The sequence below is a fragment of the Pseudopipra pipra genome, chromosome 1, assembly GCF_036250125.1.
Source record: "Pseudopipra pipra isolate bDixPip1 chromosome 1, bDixPip1.hap1, whole genome shotgun sequence".
Lineage (NCBI taxonomy): Eukaryota > Metazoa > Chordata > Aves > Passeriformes > Pipridae > Pseudopipra > Pseudopipra pipra.
This window is the reverse complement of record NC_087549.1, coordinates 93737013-93751096: the sequence shown is the minus strand read 5'-3', so window position 1 is coordinate 93751096 and position 14084 is coordinate 93737013. Positions and strand designations below refer to the sequence as shown.

At 38.7% G+C, this 14084-nt stretch overlaps 1 long non-coding RNA gene across 1 annotated transcript in view; it reads right to left on the bottom strand.

Annotated features, from left to right (window-relative positions):
* LOC135419449 (uncharacterized) overlaps positions 1–14084 on the bottom strand; it is a 264674-nt gene that overhangs the window by 170351 nt on the left and 80239 nt on the right. The window contains exon 3 of the long non-coding RNA XR_010432997.1: positions 13174–13257. This is a non-coding gene — a long non-coding RNA (uncharacterized LOC135419449). The remainder of the gene's footprint in view (positions 1–13173; positions 13258–14084) is intronic.

The following is a 14084-nucleotide window of genomic DNA, read 5'->3' as shown; positions in this document are numbered from 1 at the left end:
CCACAGGAGAAAAGTTTGCTGTCACTTACATTCAGGCAGACAACAGTGAAAAAAGCCAAGTTTAGGCCACTGTAGTAGATGGTATCTACTGGCAACATGACTGCATTTTGACTAATGTTTCGGAAGACCCAGCACAGCAATGATTGCCTGCTATCACACTGATGTTACCTGCAACTAGTAAAATACTGAGAGGGTGCAAGTCAAACCAATTCATCCTTGTCACTTTGTTCCTACTCTAACAGATACATCATGAGACAAAAGAAGCATCAAGGGGCAGCACTGCCACATGCTTAGGACTTTACCAGAAGTATCCTGGTATTTTGGAGAGAGTTTGTTACGTACTTAAACAGCTAGTTTGGCAAATATATGAAGTAATTAAATGAGAAACTCAGCTTTACAGAGCCTGTTATTCGTGGAGGAGAGTTCTTACAATGAAGACTTCTGGCACCATGTCACTGATTGAGCAAAGTTTTGCAGAAGACATTTAAAATGTGGTTCTCCTGTCAGGAGCATTGCCCACACACAAAATGGACCAAACCCTCTTCAGAGAGAGGATCCTGAAACCAGTGGTGCAGCCACTCCTCTGACAAAACGCAACACCGGATAGTCTCAGATCCTGCTCACAGCAAGAGGATAAGCTGTTTGTGAAGAGCTGACTATCCTTGTGCAAGGAAAATACAGTGAAGTGGAAGAGATGTCAGAGTTGGCCACTATGCATCCCTACATTAAAATATATTAAAATAAGATGAGAAAATCATTACAGTGACCACTTGATATCATTCCCTAACCTCGTATATTGTTGTTGCCATCTGTTTCTGGGTTTGAGAGGATTTTCTTCTTTTTACTTTTGCCAGTTTTCAATTTCAGCCAGCGTGCCAACTTTCACAAACTATTCAATTAAAATGATGTTTCAAGTGAGATTTCACAAGAAAATACATGTTAGTCTCCTAAAACCAAGTTACACTTCATGAACCTCAGTTTCCTCCTTCTATCAATCGAGTAATTTTGACAAAATAGGGCTTTCCGATTTATCTGGCCCAACTTCCACATTTATGTAACTAAACTATTTGAGACCCATGACTCTATTACCCAGATACAGTTTCTCATTCATGTTTCTTTTATTCAGATATGCACAGTTTATATTTTGAAATCTATTACTTTATTCATTGGTGTATGCATTTACGTGCAGACTAAAACAGAGGCTCACTGAGTTTGATGTCTGATTGCCCTTCCTCCGCGTGTTTGAGACAGAGGACAACAGATGACCTTTTCTTCCGGCTTCTCTTGCCCAACTCACTATTTGTTTCACAACTGATTCAATACAGTGACCAGTTGTCTTTGAAATTCATTCAGATAATCTTCCCAAATCCTTTTATCTAGACAGTTTGAGCCTGCTAATTTACACGGCAGCCCTAATTTTTCAAATATCACTCCTAAAGTCCTTTCTATGAGCGACTGCCAGTCGCTCACCTGGAACCTGCACTCTCTCATCAGGAGCATTTTGAGCTTGCTCTTTACTGGCACATGACACCATCAGCCATTGGACAGTACAGAATATGTGAACTAACCATGCATGCACACGCAAGGACCCTTTCTCATTTGGAATAGCATAATTAGTGAAAAAACACCGGCTATCTTCAAGCACGTAATTTTTCTTGTTTACAAGCAGTAAGGTCTAGAATAGATTGAGAAGGACTACATTCCATGCCCACTGCGTGCGCTTCAGAAAAAAAACACTACGGACAAAAACATTACATTTTGATGACTGGTTTACATATCTACACTATGAACAGCTTATTGTATAATAATGCACTTACATTAAAATCAAGAGTGTTGGGGTTTTTTTCTTAAATGATCCACCAGCAGCAGCTGCACATATACAGAGAACATGTGGTTCTGCACAGCACACCCTGCAACAGACTAACCAAACAGCTCGAAAGGAAAGTTTTCAGTTATTCTACTCCAAGTACATCATTTCTACTGGAAGGATATTGCAATCTGCAGATTAACCATGAATTAAATTTATATTAAAAATAATATCCTGCATTTTACATGCTAAATTAAAACAGATGTAATTAAAGCCTTTGAAAGTAATTTTGGCTATTGCTTCATTTATATCTACAGCTAAAGCAGACACTTTCTCAGGCATTTGTGCCAAATTTGGCTAATTTTTCTGCTCTGTGTTTTAATTACTGTATATGCTTTCCTGTTGCAGTTAAGAATATCCATTACACACTTGAACAGATGATGCTATGAGAAAGTGTGTGCTTTTTTTAAGCCTAGTGGTATTTCAAATCATTATGTGATAATGGCAAAGCTCACAGCTCACAGATGCTTCTACTATATAGCAGCAAAGACAGTTTGTAGACATACATGCACACACCATGACCCCCATCTGACCTTGGGCTGCAGCAATGCACAGCACATCGAGAGCAACCTTACAGATGTAAGAGAAGCTACACAGCACCACGCTCAATGTTATTCTTAAATATCACTGCACTTCTCCTGCCATGGCACCTATATTAAAGCCAACTTCAATAAACATTTTTCTTCTCAAGAAGACTGACTTGTTTGGAGTTAGATTCCTTGCATCCCCATCCCTCCTGTGAAAATACACAAAAGGCATTCCAGCCAAGAATCCAGTTCATACAACATTGCCCTGTACCAGCATCCCCAGGGAATCCCAGGCTCCTAATGTACGGGTTGAATTTCAGGGACTTAATAAAAGCTATTCCTTAAGTTCAAGAATCCATGTCAGACAACAAGGTTTGGAGATCATCCCTTCTAGTGCAAGTTTAAGGTTTCCAGTCCACTTGTAAAGTTAAACATGGGGAATTTCAAGTGCACAAAAATGTAAACTGCTGCAATTCAGTCCTTGCTTTGCTTGGCTTAACTGCTGAGTTACCTCCCCAGGCAGCCAGCTACAAGCTGTTAGTGGAATTGGAGTTTTAGGTAATTGCATTTGGTGAGATCTTCCTGCAAAAACAGCCTTCTCCTTCTTGGCTTTGTAGAGCAAACCACACGATGAAGTCACCTCTAAATGTGTGTATCAGATACTATAGCTATGTGTGTACTTACACATTGTCTATGGTTAACACTGACAGATTACTGAGCAAGTTCCTCTTGAATTAAACCAACGATGTCTAGACCAGCTGCTTCAATAAGTCTAAATTTCAAGAAAATGGGAACAGCTGCAAGCAGGAGAAGGCAATCACAGCTGTCTTAAAACTTAAAGTAAATCACGTGGAAGGATTTGCAGATTAAAAAAAAATGAAGTGGATTTAAAATAGCAATTTCTGAAAGTTTGAGATATTTAAAATAAGAACAAAATGTATACCTTTTGCATAGCTACAGGTCAGAATCTGTTCTCTGTTGTATATGTAAAAATTTGAACTCATCACAGAGAAATCAACAGAACTGTTTGTTACACGACTGTGGATTGAAAAAGTAGAACTTCAACAAAAATATTTTTCTAAGAGGAAAATATGCCTTGCATGTTAACTAGACAACTTATATGTATAAAATGTTCATGTCCATTCTACCAATATTCTGTGATTCTATGAATAAACAGAAGACTGCATCACTGTACTCAGAGTAGATATTACAGTTATGAACAGTGTCTACTAAAAAAGACAACATTTTATGCCATGTTAGGGGAATTTTTCAGTAAGAACTCACTAAACAGGGAAATCAGAGAGTGAACTGGAATGTGAAAGCTAGACAAAGCACGTCTGAAATTACCAGACTTTTCCCTAATAAACAAGTCACACATGTTCAACCCACACTAAGCTTTACCATGAAAATCTCTACAGTCCTGCTGTAGAGATTAAGACACACCTAGGTCTAAGTCTTGGCTCAGAGCATAAAACCAAGGGAGTACCCAGCCCCACACCAGGAGATCAGCACTGAAGGAAGGACCCATGCCCTCAAACCCTGGAACTGGTTTCAGATACAGGGCCTGGAGCATGGTCTTTTTTCTTTATGGTAGCAGTGTTAATATGTACTGAAATTCAGTGTTTACCATTACAAAGCAATGAAGCTGGGTAGTGGTCCCCTCTGAACAAAAAAGAGCATGTGTGCTATGTTTTGTACTCCTTTTTCAAAGCTTTGACCAAATCATAGATTGCCAAAGCATCAAAACCTCATTTTTGCTTATTTTCACACTCTTCCTCAGAAAGTACCGCATGAGAATCAAAAACTCTCTGCTTTGCCTGCCATTTGTGGATTTTTAATAGGTCTTGGGGTGCTATGTACTCAACATTTCCTTATGACAAAGGCTCTATTTTGAAATATTCGACATTCAAAACCTGCAACATAGTCCCCAAACTAAATAAGATGAAAGTTTTAAACCAGTGTGCATTTGGAAAGCTCTGAGAAGTCAGCACTCTCCATGTCTGATGTCTATTTTTATTGTATTCATTCCACAGAATAAACACCTACCTTCACTGCAAAATCCTTTTTCCACCAGCTTATCAGTGCACACCCTTGACCACAGTACAAAAAGCAGCATTTACCAACACTCTGCAGGTGAAAAACTATTCCTCTGTATAAATTATACATCTTGGGAACTCAACATTTCTTTCATGCTGAAAACCTATTCAAGCCTTCCCACATCTGTGGGCTAAGTGGTTTGCTCAAGCCAGGGAGGACAGCAATTGCTGATATTTCAAGAAACCTAATCTCTTAATGTTTGGGATCAGACAAAGGGTATAGCCATGAAAGAGACAGCTTGAAACAGGCCTAATCTCAAGCATATCTGAACCTACAGATGGCAGAGAAGCTGCGCTGCCACCAACATAGATCCGACTGACTGTAGTCTGCCTGCCCAAGGGTGGTCCAACCAGAGAGATTCAATTGCACACAGAAATCTCTAACGCCGATACTTCTGCCCTGGGAAAGTAAAGCAAGGCTGTCTAGGGTGGGTGACAGAGGGAATCAAGCATGCAACACTGGATGACAGTAATGTGAGACTGCTGACAAGACAATATTCCTGATCAGTCCTGTTTTGATCCTGCCTAAATTTCTACTTCTTGGTCTCCAGACTGCCAGTCTCCTTAGGTCTCCCACCTCACTGGTGACTGTGCCTGAAGAATTCCTGACCAGAAAATCTCATGCTGCCTTTTACAGTTTACAGTCACAGACAGATTGTTACTTTTTACAGAGACACTGAACACTTCCTCAGCCAAATGCAGCACTTGCGAGTGCTGGGTCACACAGCAGAGGATCAGCTTTTCCAGTCAGTCTGCTCCAGACAGTGTTACATAAGGGTACATACCCCTGTCTCTCCCACAACAGACCAATAAGCCACTATCCTCTTCGATAGCTTGCAAAATACAAGTATTTCCACTTCAGCTTAACCTCTCCCTGCAAGAGGTCTACACACTAATTGTGACTCCCAAAAAAATTATTTTAAAAAAAACACCTTTGAATTGCGAGCATCCTCCAACAAGTTTAAACTTCCAAGTCAACTTTCAGTTGTCTATAAAATAAACCTTTGAGTCACCATATGTATCGAATGTCCAAACCCAACGATATATGATCTGCAACATGACCTTTCTACAGTGATCCCTGAAATAAGAAAAGAGACTGCTCTGACTGTATACACAGAGCAGCAACATAACCAGAATTAATCATTTCCAAGAGGGCTGAGAAGAGATGCTGTCATGCTGCTGATCTGAGGAGCTCACAGCCAGGAGAGGGCCATCCTCCCTGGAACACAGCACATCTGCAAAGCAGGATGTTTTCCAAGCTAAGAGCTGATGTGTTTTTCTGGCAAGGAAACAGGAGGCATGAGGATTATGGTTACTTTTGAGGGCCCTGGGAAGGTGGAGGAGGGAGGTCAGGCACATGGGATGCATTCACACAATTAGCCAGGCACACAAAAAAAAAAAAAAAAAAAAAAAAGTGCAATTCTGATCCCTCCTTCAGCAGACCAGCAGCAGTGTTCAGCAAGTCATGAATTTACTGTGTGGGAGTTGGGGAGTTGCTTCAGCTCCCTCAGGGAGCTTTCTCTGCCTATAGTGGGTCTTTCATTAACTTATAGAGCATGTATATAAGAGGAGGTACATGGGGGCTGGGGAAGTGACAAAGCAAGGATGATTACTAAATTGGCTTTTCAGAAGTTAAACTGAATTTTTCCAAAGCACTCATCACCATAGAGTCTTTAATAATAAATTAGCTGAAATTAAAAAAAAAAAGTGAGTTAAGGCTATCGCTCTCCATTTAACTTGATTCAACAGGTTAAAGATCAGTTTTTAAATACCCCAAGACAGAAACACTTTTGTTACTAAAGTTTCGAACACCAGAGCCCATTCTGACTAGCAGAATACTTATACCTAGAATTAAAGTGTAGGTTACAAGGGAAAAACCAATGCAGAAACCACTGAAGAGAAAGTCAAAGTGATAAAATTAGTTCCATGCTCCTATTAGAAATCCACCCTAAATATCCTACAGCTGGCTAAAAAACCAACACCTAGCTGTAACCCTGAAAGTACTCATCCATCCAAGTGTAGAGTTCAGACACGCTGAGCCAAAAAGGTCAAAACCCCCAAATTTTTGTATGTGCCAATAAGTGAGTTTTCATTTTAATATCTGTGGTAGAAATAGATGCTTGTCCTTCAAAAGTTCGACATTTAAAAATGTAACTGAAAGTATAAGCCCAAAGACAGCATGGAAGAGAGCAAACTTAAACAGACTGAAACGACAAGGAAATCATGACAAGAAACAGAAGTTTGTAATTTTCAAGGAAGTTTTTATTATTTCATTTCACCTAAAACTTCTTGCACATTGACTGTCATTTACCCACAACATTTGCAGTGGTTCACTACCTGCTGCCAATAACAAAGCATGAATTGATTATCGTCATTAGAACCAGCAAGGCCAGCTTTAAGGAAAAGTTGGTGAATCTGAAGTTTATTACAGTATCTCTTCCAAGTAATTCCACTTTAATAATTTACCAAATATCAAGAGGCCTGAAAAAATTCAGAATTCAAGGTTTTCCCAGAAAACAAGCCCCCAAATTTTTTAGACAGATGTCCTTTACATACTTAGGTAGTTTGTGACTCACTCCGTGACAGGTCAGAAAGATGGCACACTTGACAAGTTTTTCATCAAAAGAACAGCAAGTTGAACCAAAATCTGGTTGCTGATTTAAAGAAATCAATTTCTCCTGTTTTGAAGACAAACTGGCAACACAGAGCTGTTTCCTTTAAAGTTAGAAACTTTATTGGACTCTGCTTTTTATGACAGATCAATGCAACTTTAAGTTGTATCACTCTGTGTTGCAGCAGATACATTTTGATTAATTTTTAGAGGTGAAAGCGGTTGTGATGAAATTGTTGTACTTATTGACCAAACCTTAAATCCTGAGATCCTTAAATCTTAAGAAAACCATGTGTATAGTACTATTCTCCAACAAGAAATAAGTATTCTGCAGCAACATGAAAAGCTGGGCTTATTCCATAGGCACCCTACTTTTACCTAGCAGCTGGTAGTGCTCCTAAAGCAGTGTCAGAACATCATTCCTGAGCTCCTGCAAGGGACAATTATGCAGGTGATCAACGTAAGTTTGTGACAGGCAACAGAGAAAGTTTCTACAGTCCTCTACAAGATCAGAGAGTTGTGCTATTACACAGGAGGTTCAGAGTTAGGGAATTCACTTAAAACGTATGTTACAGAGCTGGAGAGCACAATGGGAACCTCTGCCAAGATCTGCTGGCAGTTCTGTTCTCACCCTCTCTCTGCTGCTGCCCTGCAGTTTTCAGAGTCAGGCACTTGTCTGTATCACTGGAAAGACACAACCATTCAGAAACAAAGATGATTCATGAATGCATGTGAATTGATATTTCCCATGGAACAGAAGAGACCAAGAGAAGCCAACTCTAGAAATGAAAATTTCTTATATTTTTTTATAGAAACACTCACAGTGATTGTCCTTGGCAGAAACCACAGTCTTTAAGCGAGCCTGTACACAAGCCAACAGGCAAGCACATGACCTTTTTTTTCTTGAAACGCATATTACAAGTCAAGAAGTCAAACCCCATAGTTTTTTGTTTAGCAACATCACCACCACAATCAGTAGTCTTTACATAAATTAATAAACAGACATAATATCAGCATTAATTTAAAAGAAAGCACTTGACAATTTATTTTTACCATTTCCACCCCATGCTTAAATTCCATCCCCTAAGACATTTGAGTCCTAGTTTAAACTACTATAGCCTACAGCTTGAGAAGAGTTAGTCAAAAGTTTATTTAAAATTTTTGTTAAGAAATAGCTTTCGTGGGAGAAGAGTTTCTGAAAACTTCAGCATTTTCAGCCTGAACTGTGAGACAGGAGTTGTGCCCCACAGGGCTCCTGTTGCACATCCCAGCACAGCACTTGCCTGAATTTCAAGTCCTGTCTCACCAGGGTCATGGCAAACACCAAAAAACAGATTCACTCTTTCACCAAAGACTACTGCTTCATTCAGCTGATCACCAATCAGCCAAAATAACTGCATGATAATTATGTAATACATGTGCATGATGGAAAGTTTAAGACCTCTGAGTGCCCTCTCTCACAGATGCTGGTAAGATTCAAGAAGTACTTTTGATGATTTTCACCACCATTTCTTTAGCAGCTGCACTGCTTGAGTTATTCATGATGTCTGTGTTTTAAAGTAATAGCTGTAATGTATTTTTCTACTACTTTCTTCTCATTATAAATGAAACACCCAAGCTATATTCACTTAATACCACAGAGAAAAAAGAAACAAAGAAGAATAGGGAAAAAAGGTCACTCTCAGGCCAAGATCAAGTCTGGAAAATTTCAACTTGAGACAAGAGCATTTCAGGAAGTTATAAGCAACTGAAACAATGAAGGAATTATAATTGAAACACTGCAAGAATTTTAACTATAGTTCTTTCTATGCTAACCAACACCCAGAAACTCAACAGCACTCAGAAATTCTTCTTGACATTAATGATATGTGATTTCAAAATCACTCTGAACGTCCTCAAAAAAGCAGAAGAAAGGGATGGTTGGTGTTGGCCACAGCTGCAGCTGATGGAGATCAGCACAGCTCCTTTGCCTTTGATGACATCAGTGAGTCACAGGAAGAGCAATAAAAAGGAGATAAACCAAAATCCCCTAACTTGTAACAGCTCATCTAGTTTACTTATTCGTTGTTTCGCCCCCCAGCACAGAAGTGCCCTGTCTGCCGGCCTCTCACCATAGCAGCTAATTGAAATGTGGCCTGTTCTGATGCCTCCTGCCAGGCTGTGTTTCTTCAGTTCAAGAGAAATGGATACTCAAATCACAAGTTCAACATTTTTGTTCCCACCTCATCCTAGCACATTCCCCACAACTCCTTACCCTTCTCCTCACAGGAGGGCAATGAACAGAATGAAGCCTAATCAAAGTTATCCCTGTCTCTCCAGAACAGATTTATGATTGTGAACAGACTAAATGCACCCTTTTTTTTTTCACTGCTCTAAACACAGGTTCTAAAAAGGCATTCTATAATTGCTGAACTCCCATTGAAATAACCCTAAAATGAACATTTTTCCGAACAGTCCTCTGTGAAAAAATTCAGACATTCTATGAAAATTCTACATGCCAACTCAGGCATTTAAGTATCTACACCTCCTGAAAAAACAAAACAAAACAAAACCAAAACAAAACAAAAAAACCAAACAAAACCCAAAACCAAACCAAAACAAACAAAATGAACAAAAAAAAAACCAAAACACACCACACTCCAATGTTTCAAATTCATTCCACTTGACTCCAATTAACAAGTATTTGCAAAGGGCCATACACCAAGTGTCTAATACAATGTGCTAGAGGCACTGCCACCATCTTCATTTAAGTTCTTTCCACACACTGTGATACTGTGTTTCAGTCAGAAACTAGGTCATAAACTTCTCTATTGGAAAGCGTTTATAGCTGTTTGGACTGGATTATTCTGTTCAAGAGGTTATAATAATAAAGGAAGCTTGCAAGCATACTTTTTCCAAACTCTTGGTATGTCATTGCCAGTTTGAGAAATTGGCTCATTACTTATGCCTCTTTGGCTCCTCCACTCTCAATTCCTCATTTGTTTTGACCCCTTTCTGGACAAAATATAAAACTTACTGTTTCATTTAATTAACAGGAGGGAGAAAATAGAAAACTGTCTCATTTATTCCAGTTCCAGAATTAGTTTTACAAAAACATTGTCAGAGTTTCAAGAAGCATTCAGATGTTAAGAGTCCTGCCAAAGTTTACAATCTAGCTATATCCTGCTACAGAAAAAAAAAAAAAAACAAAACTGCTCTGTTTTTACAATTTTATAAAAGTCTCTGGCAAGAAACAGTCCACCTCCACATATTCACATGCATCCACATGATCAGTGGATAAACCTTATTCTCTTTAGCCTAATCAAATTGTCCAACTCACTTTCTCCATTACCAAACTCTCTCAACACATTTTTCTCAGCCACTCCTTCCTGTACAGGCAAGCAAAGCAGCAGATTTGCCCTTCTCCCCACCACAACCCCAATTTGAAGTCTTAAAACAGTGAGCAAACACTTCATCCACAGTTCTAGTATCACAAAGCTTTTTCATTTGAGGTTCCTTCTTTTGGTTCTCCATTAAATAGCTGCTCATATTGTACCACGAGTTCAGTCTCCATCAGCCCACCCAGAAGGGATTTGGGGGAAAACCTTTGCCCATTTCCTGGGGACGTGAGGAACAAGGTTTCCTCTAAGTGAGAAAGCTGGCTTGGCAGTCCTTTACATGCTCTTCCATGAGTCATAAGAATGTGCACAGTGGAGTCACCTTCAACTGAAATAGCCTTCAACGATATGCTACATACAACTTGCCTTGTACTTCATAAGGCATATAGATGCAGAAGGGAAAATGAAGGCAGATGGGATAGTTGGTTCTGTAATCAGAAACAGCTATTAAGTCCAAGATCTCTACTGTTTTTAGCAAAAACAAAAATCAAGAGAAAAAATAAACCGAGCGTCTATCCAGCTGTATAAATTCTGTCTCCCAAGTATTGTCTGCCAAGGAGAATCATAATCTAAAATTTTAGCTAAGAGCTTGTTTTTTATTGCTTGCTTCTACAAAATTTTAAAGTCTTTATTCTTGAAAATGTAGTACTCTGCATTCTGTAGTTAGCACATTCAAAGTATAAAATTTTACCTTTTCAAAGAGGCTCACCTTCAGCAAAGCCATAGCCTTTTCCAGTTCTGCAACCCTACCACAATAGTTAACATCATATATATTGCATAGTGTATTTCTGTGACTCCATCTAAGCAAGTCAGGTAGATTTATGCAATTCACACTTTATTCCATAGCCTTGACACATCAGCTGGAATATGTACAATCAGGTCCTCAGTGCAATGATTTTGCAGCAAAAGCATCATTGAGCAATTCCTCTTTAGTTTTTACTCCACCTAAAGTTTCTGTGAACTCAAAAGCAATGTTTGAAGTGTGTGAAAGAAAAGCAACAAGAAAAAATATAGTTCAGTTCTGATTAATGGTTCTATATTTTAATATGTTGCTGAGTGTGTGTCCCCAGGATATTTTAAATTTATGATGGTTTCTTCCACACAATCTCTAATTCTTTCAGGAAAAAAATGGCCAGGATGACTGCCTTACAGCTTAAATGACATATCATCTTCTCTATTGCTTTCTCTAATTCAAGGAGGTACAGAACATAAAGGTCATCCTTTCCTACCACTCCACCAGAGCAGAAAAGGCTCAGTTCAACTCCTGATTCTCCTGGGATGTCAACTTAGTCCCCAGGTAAAATGAAATTAGCAAGTAGGAGGTTCAAAACTAACTTCAGGAACTACTTGCTCTCTCCCTCACAGCATTCAGCTTGGGAATCCTGAACAGTATGAAGTTGCAGAGCCTAAAAATTCACCTAGGTTCAAAACATAACCTTACAAATTCACAGAAAGGGAAAGCATAGCCAAGGCTACTCAACACAGAAGCCACCACTGACTCAGATATCCTTAACATGTGGACCATGAGAGGCTGATCTGGGAAGCAACAGCATACTCCACTCTCCTCTCTTGGCATAAGCTATCAGTCACTCCCTGGGACAGGAGGGTACTATGCCTTCCCTAAAACTCTAGGTTTAACACAGTTCTTGATCTGACAGATACTGACATTTTGATGTGTTTGCTATGTTTATGCTCTTACGTCCTGCAAGTTGGAGAATAAAGTAACTCCAGGGTCATTCCTTTGTATATTTTGTGTCCTTGCCTTAAGACACACCTTTAACACTCTACCTATACTAAACATCTGGCTCCAACCTGAACACAATGCAGTCTTCACCATATTCATCTTCACAATGCTCTTAAAAAGGAAGAAAAGAAGAGGGCAATTGGAAGCCCAGAGGTACTAAAGCCCGCATGTGTACTAAGACACCACTTATATATAAGCCCAAGTCTTTGGCTTTAACTGCAGTGTGCATTCAGCAGTAACTACCTTCACTTCAGAGCACTGGCTGCTCTACAATACCAGCACAACATGGTGATCCTCAAGTGCACAGAAAGCTCAGTGTAGCCCTAGGCATATGAGAGTTGTGCAAAAAAAGTACTCTGGACATGCTATCTTCTCTACCAGAGATAGAAGGATATTGGTGTGTGAGCACTTACTTTCCACTGATACTGAAACTAAAGAATTTGTCCATGTTTTCTCAGGAAGTTTGTGAACCAAGACCAACTTTTGCTTGCCTTCATGCAGGCTTTAACAATCTTGGGTTAACTTCCACAGGTATTGACACCTTCACAACTAGATCCTGAATTGGCACAGCCTTAAAGAACAAGTTAAGTTACTTAAACCACTCAAGAAATGCTGAAATTATCCTTATATTCAGACCTACATTTGTAACTGCTAATGTGAAATAAAATTCTTCAGGAAATGTTTTTATACAGTAGCAAGGGCAAGGACTATAATAGCAGCAACATCATCTCTTATCAGAGTTACTAAATTTAGGAGAAAAACAAAAAATTTGCCGACACTGATTTATAGAGAGACATATGTAAACATTCATGTAGACAAGAGATTTATGTTTAATAATCAGTGAATTTTAGTGCTGTAACATTAAAGACTCCTACTATTAGAGCTGAACCAAAACAATGTGAGGAAGGTTAATGAACAGCCATCCCAAATGACATACATCTGATTTCTTACCTGAAGTACGTTCATTCATCCATCATTACTATTGTCCCAGGATAATGCTTCAGCAACCACATAACAAAAACGTCTGATGAACTCCTAAGTGTTTAAAAAAAAATATAAGCATGTTACACAACACAAAAGTCACCAAATCCATAGCAAATAGAAAAATAATACTTCATAATTCAGTCTGACACCGCATTTGGAAGGATTTCTTTTGTTCCAATTATTTTTTTTAATGTAATTTTTTATTTAGACTTTCTCCGTGCATTCAAACTAAATTGTGGAACATTTGGCTGAGGCAGAACCAGAACCACAGGAAACACAATCACTAGCAAGAATAATTAAAGATGGAAAATCAACATGACATGTAAAAATAGAAGAATCAGAAGAGAAAGAATCATCCATGGTTGTTTTAATTATTTGGCAACTATGCTCTATCTACATATTAACTTGTTGATATTAATTCGTACTATACCTAGAGAAGTTTTTCAGTTCTCACAGAAAAAGAAATAACATTTCCAAATTATGGTTATATTTTACAGAAAGAATGACTTATGCTAAATGTGAAATATGCCCTTCCTTAACATTCTTCCTTTATTTTCAGTTGTAAAGCTCTGTATTTCTTAAGTGTCCAGGTATAAAGAATACTTTAACATTCTGGACACAGCATTTTTTAGAGCTACCTTTTGACTTTAGACCCACAGCAGAAGTGTATTAAAAGGCTCTGCAACTTATATCAGTTAAATGGTATCTCTGCAAAGTCTTCTTTTTCTAAATCAAACACCAAATAAGAAAAAATGTGCCCTGCTTGCACTGCTAGTGTTCCATGCATCTGCTTGATTAACAGAGTAACGGTGCAGTCAACTAGACAGCAAATTAACCTTTCAGATTTCATGTACTGCAATTAACTCCCATGTTTACCA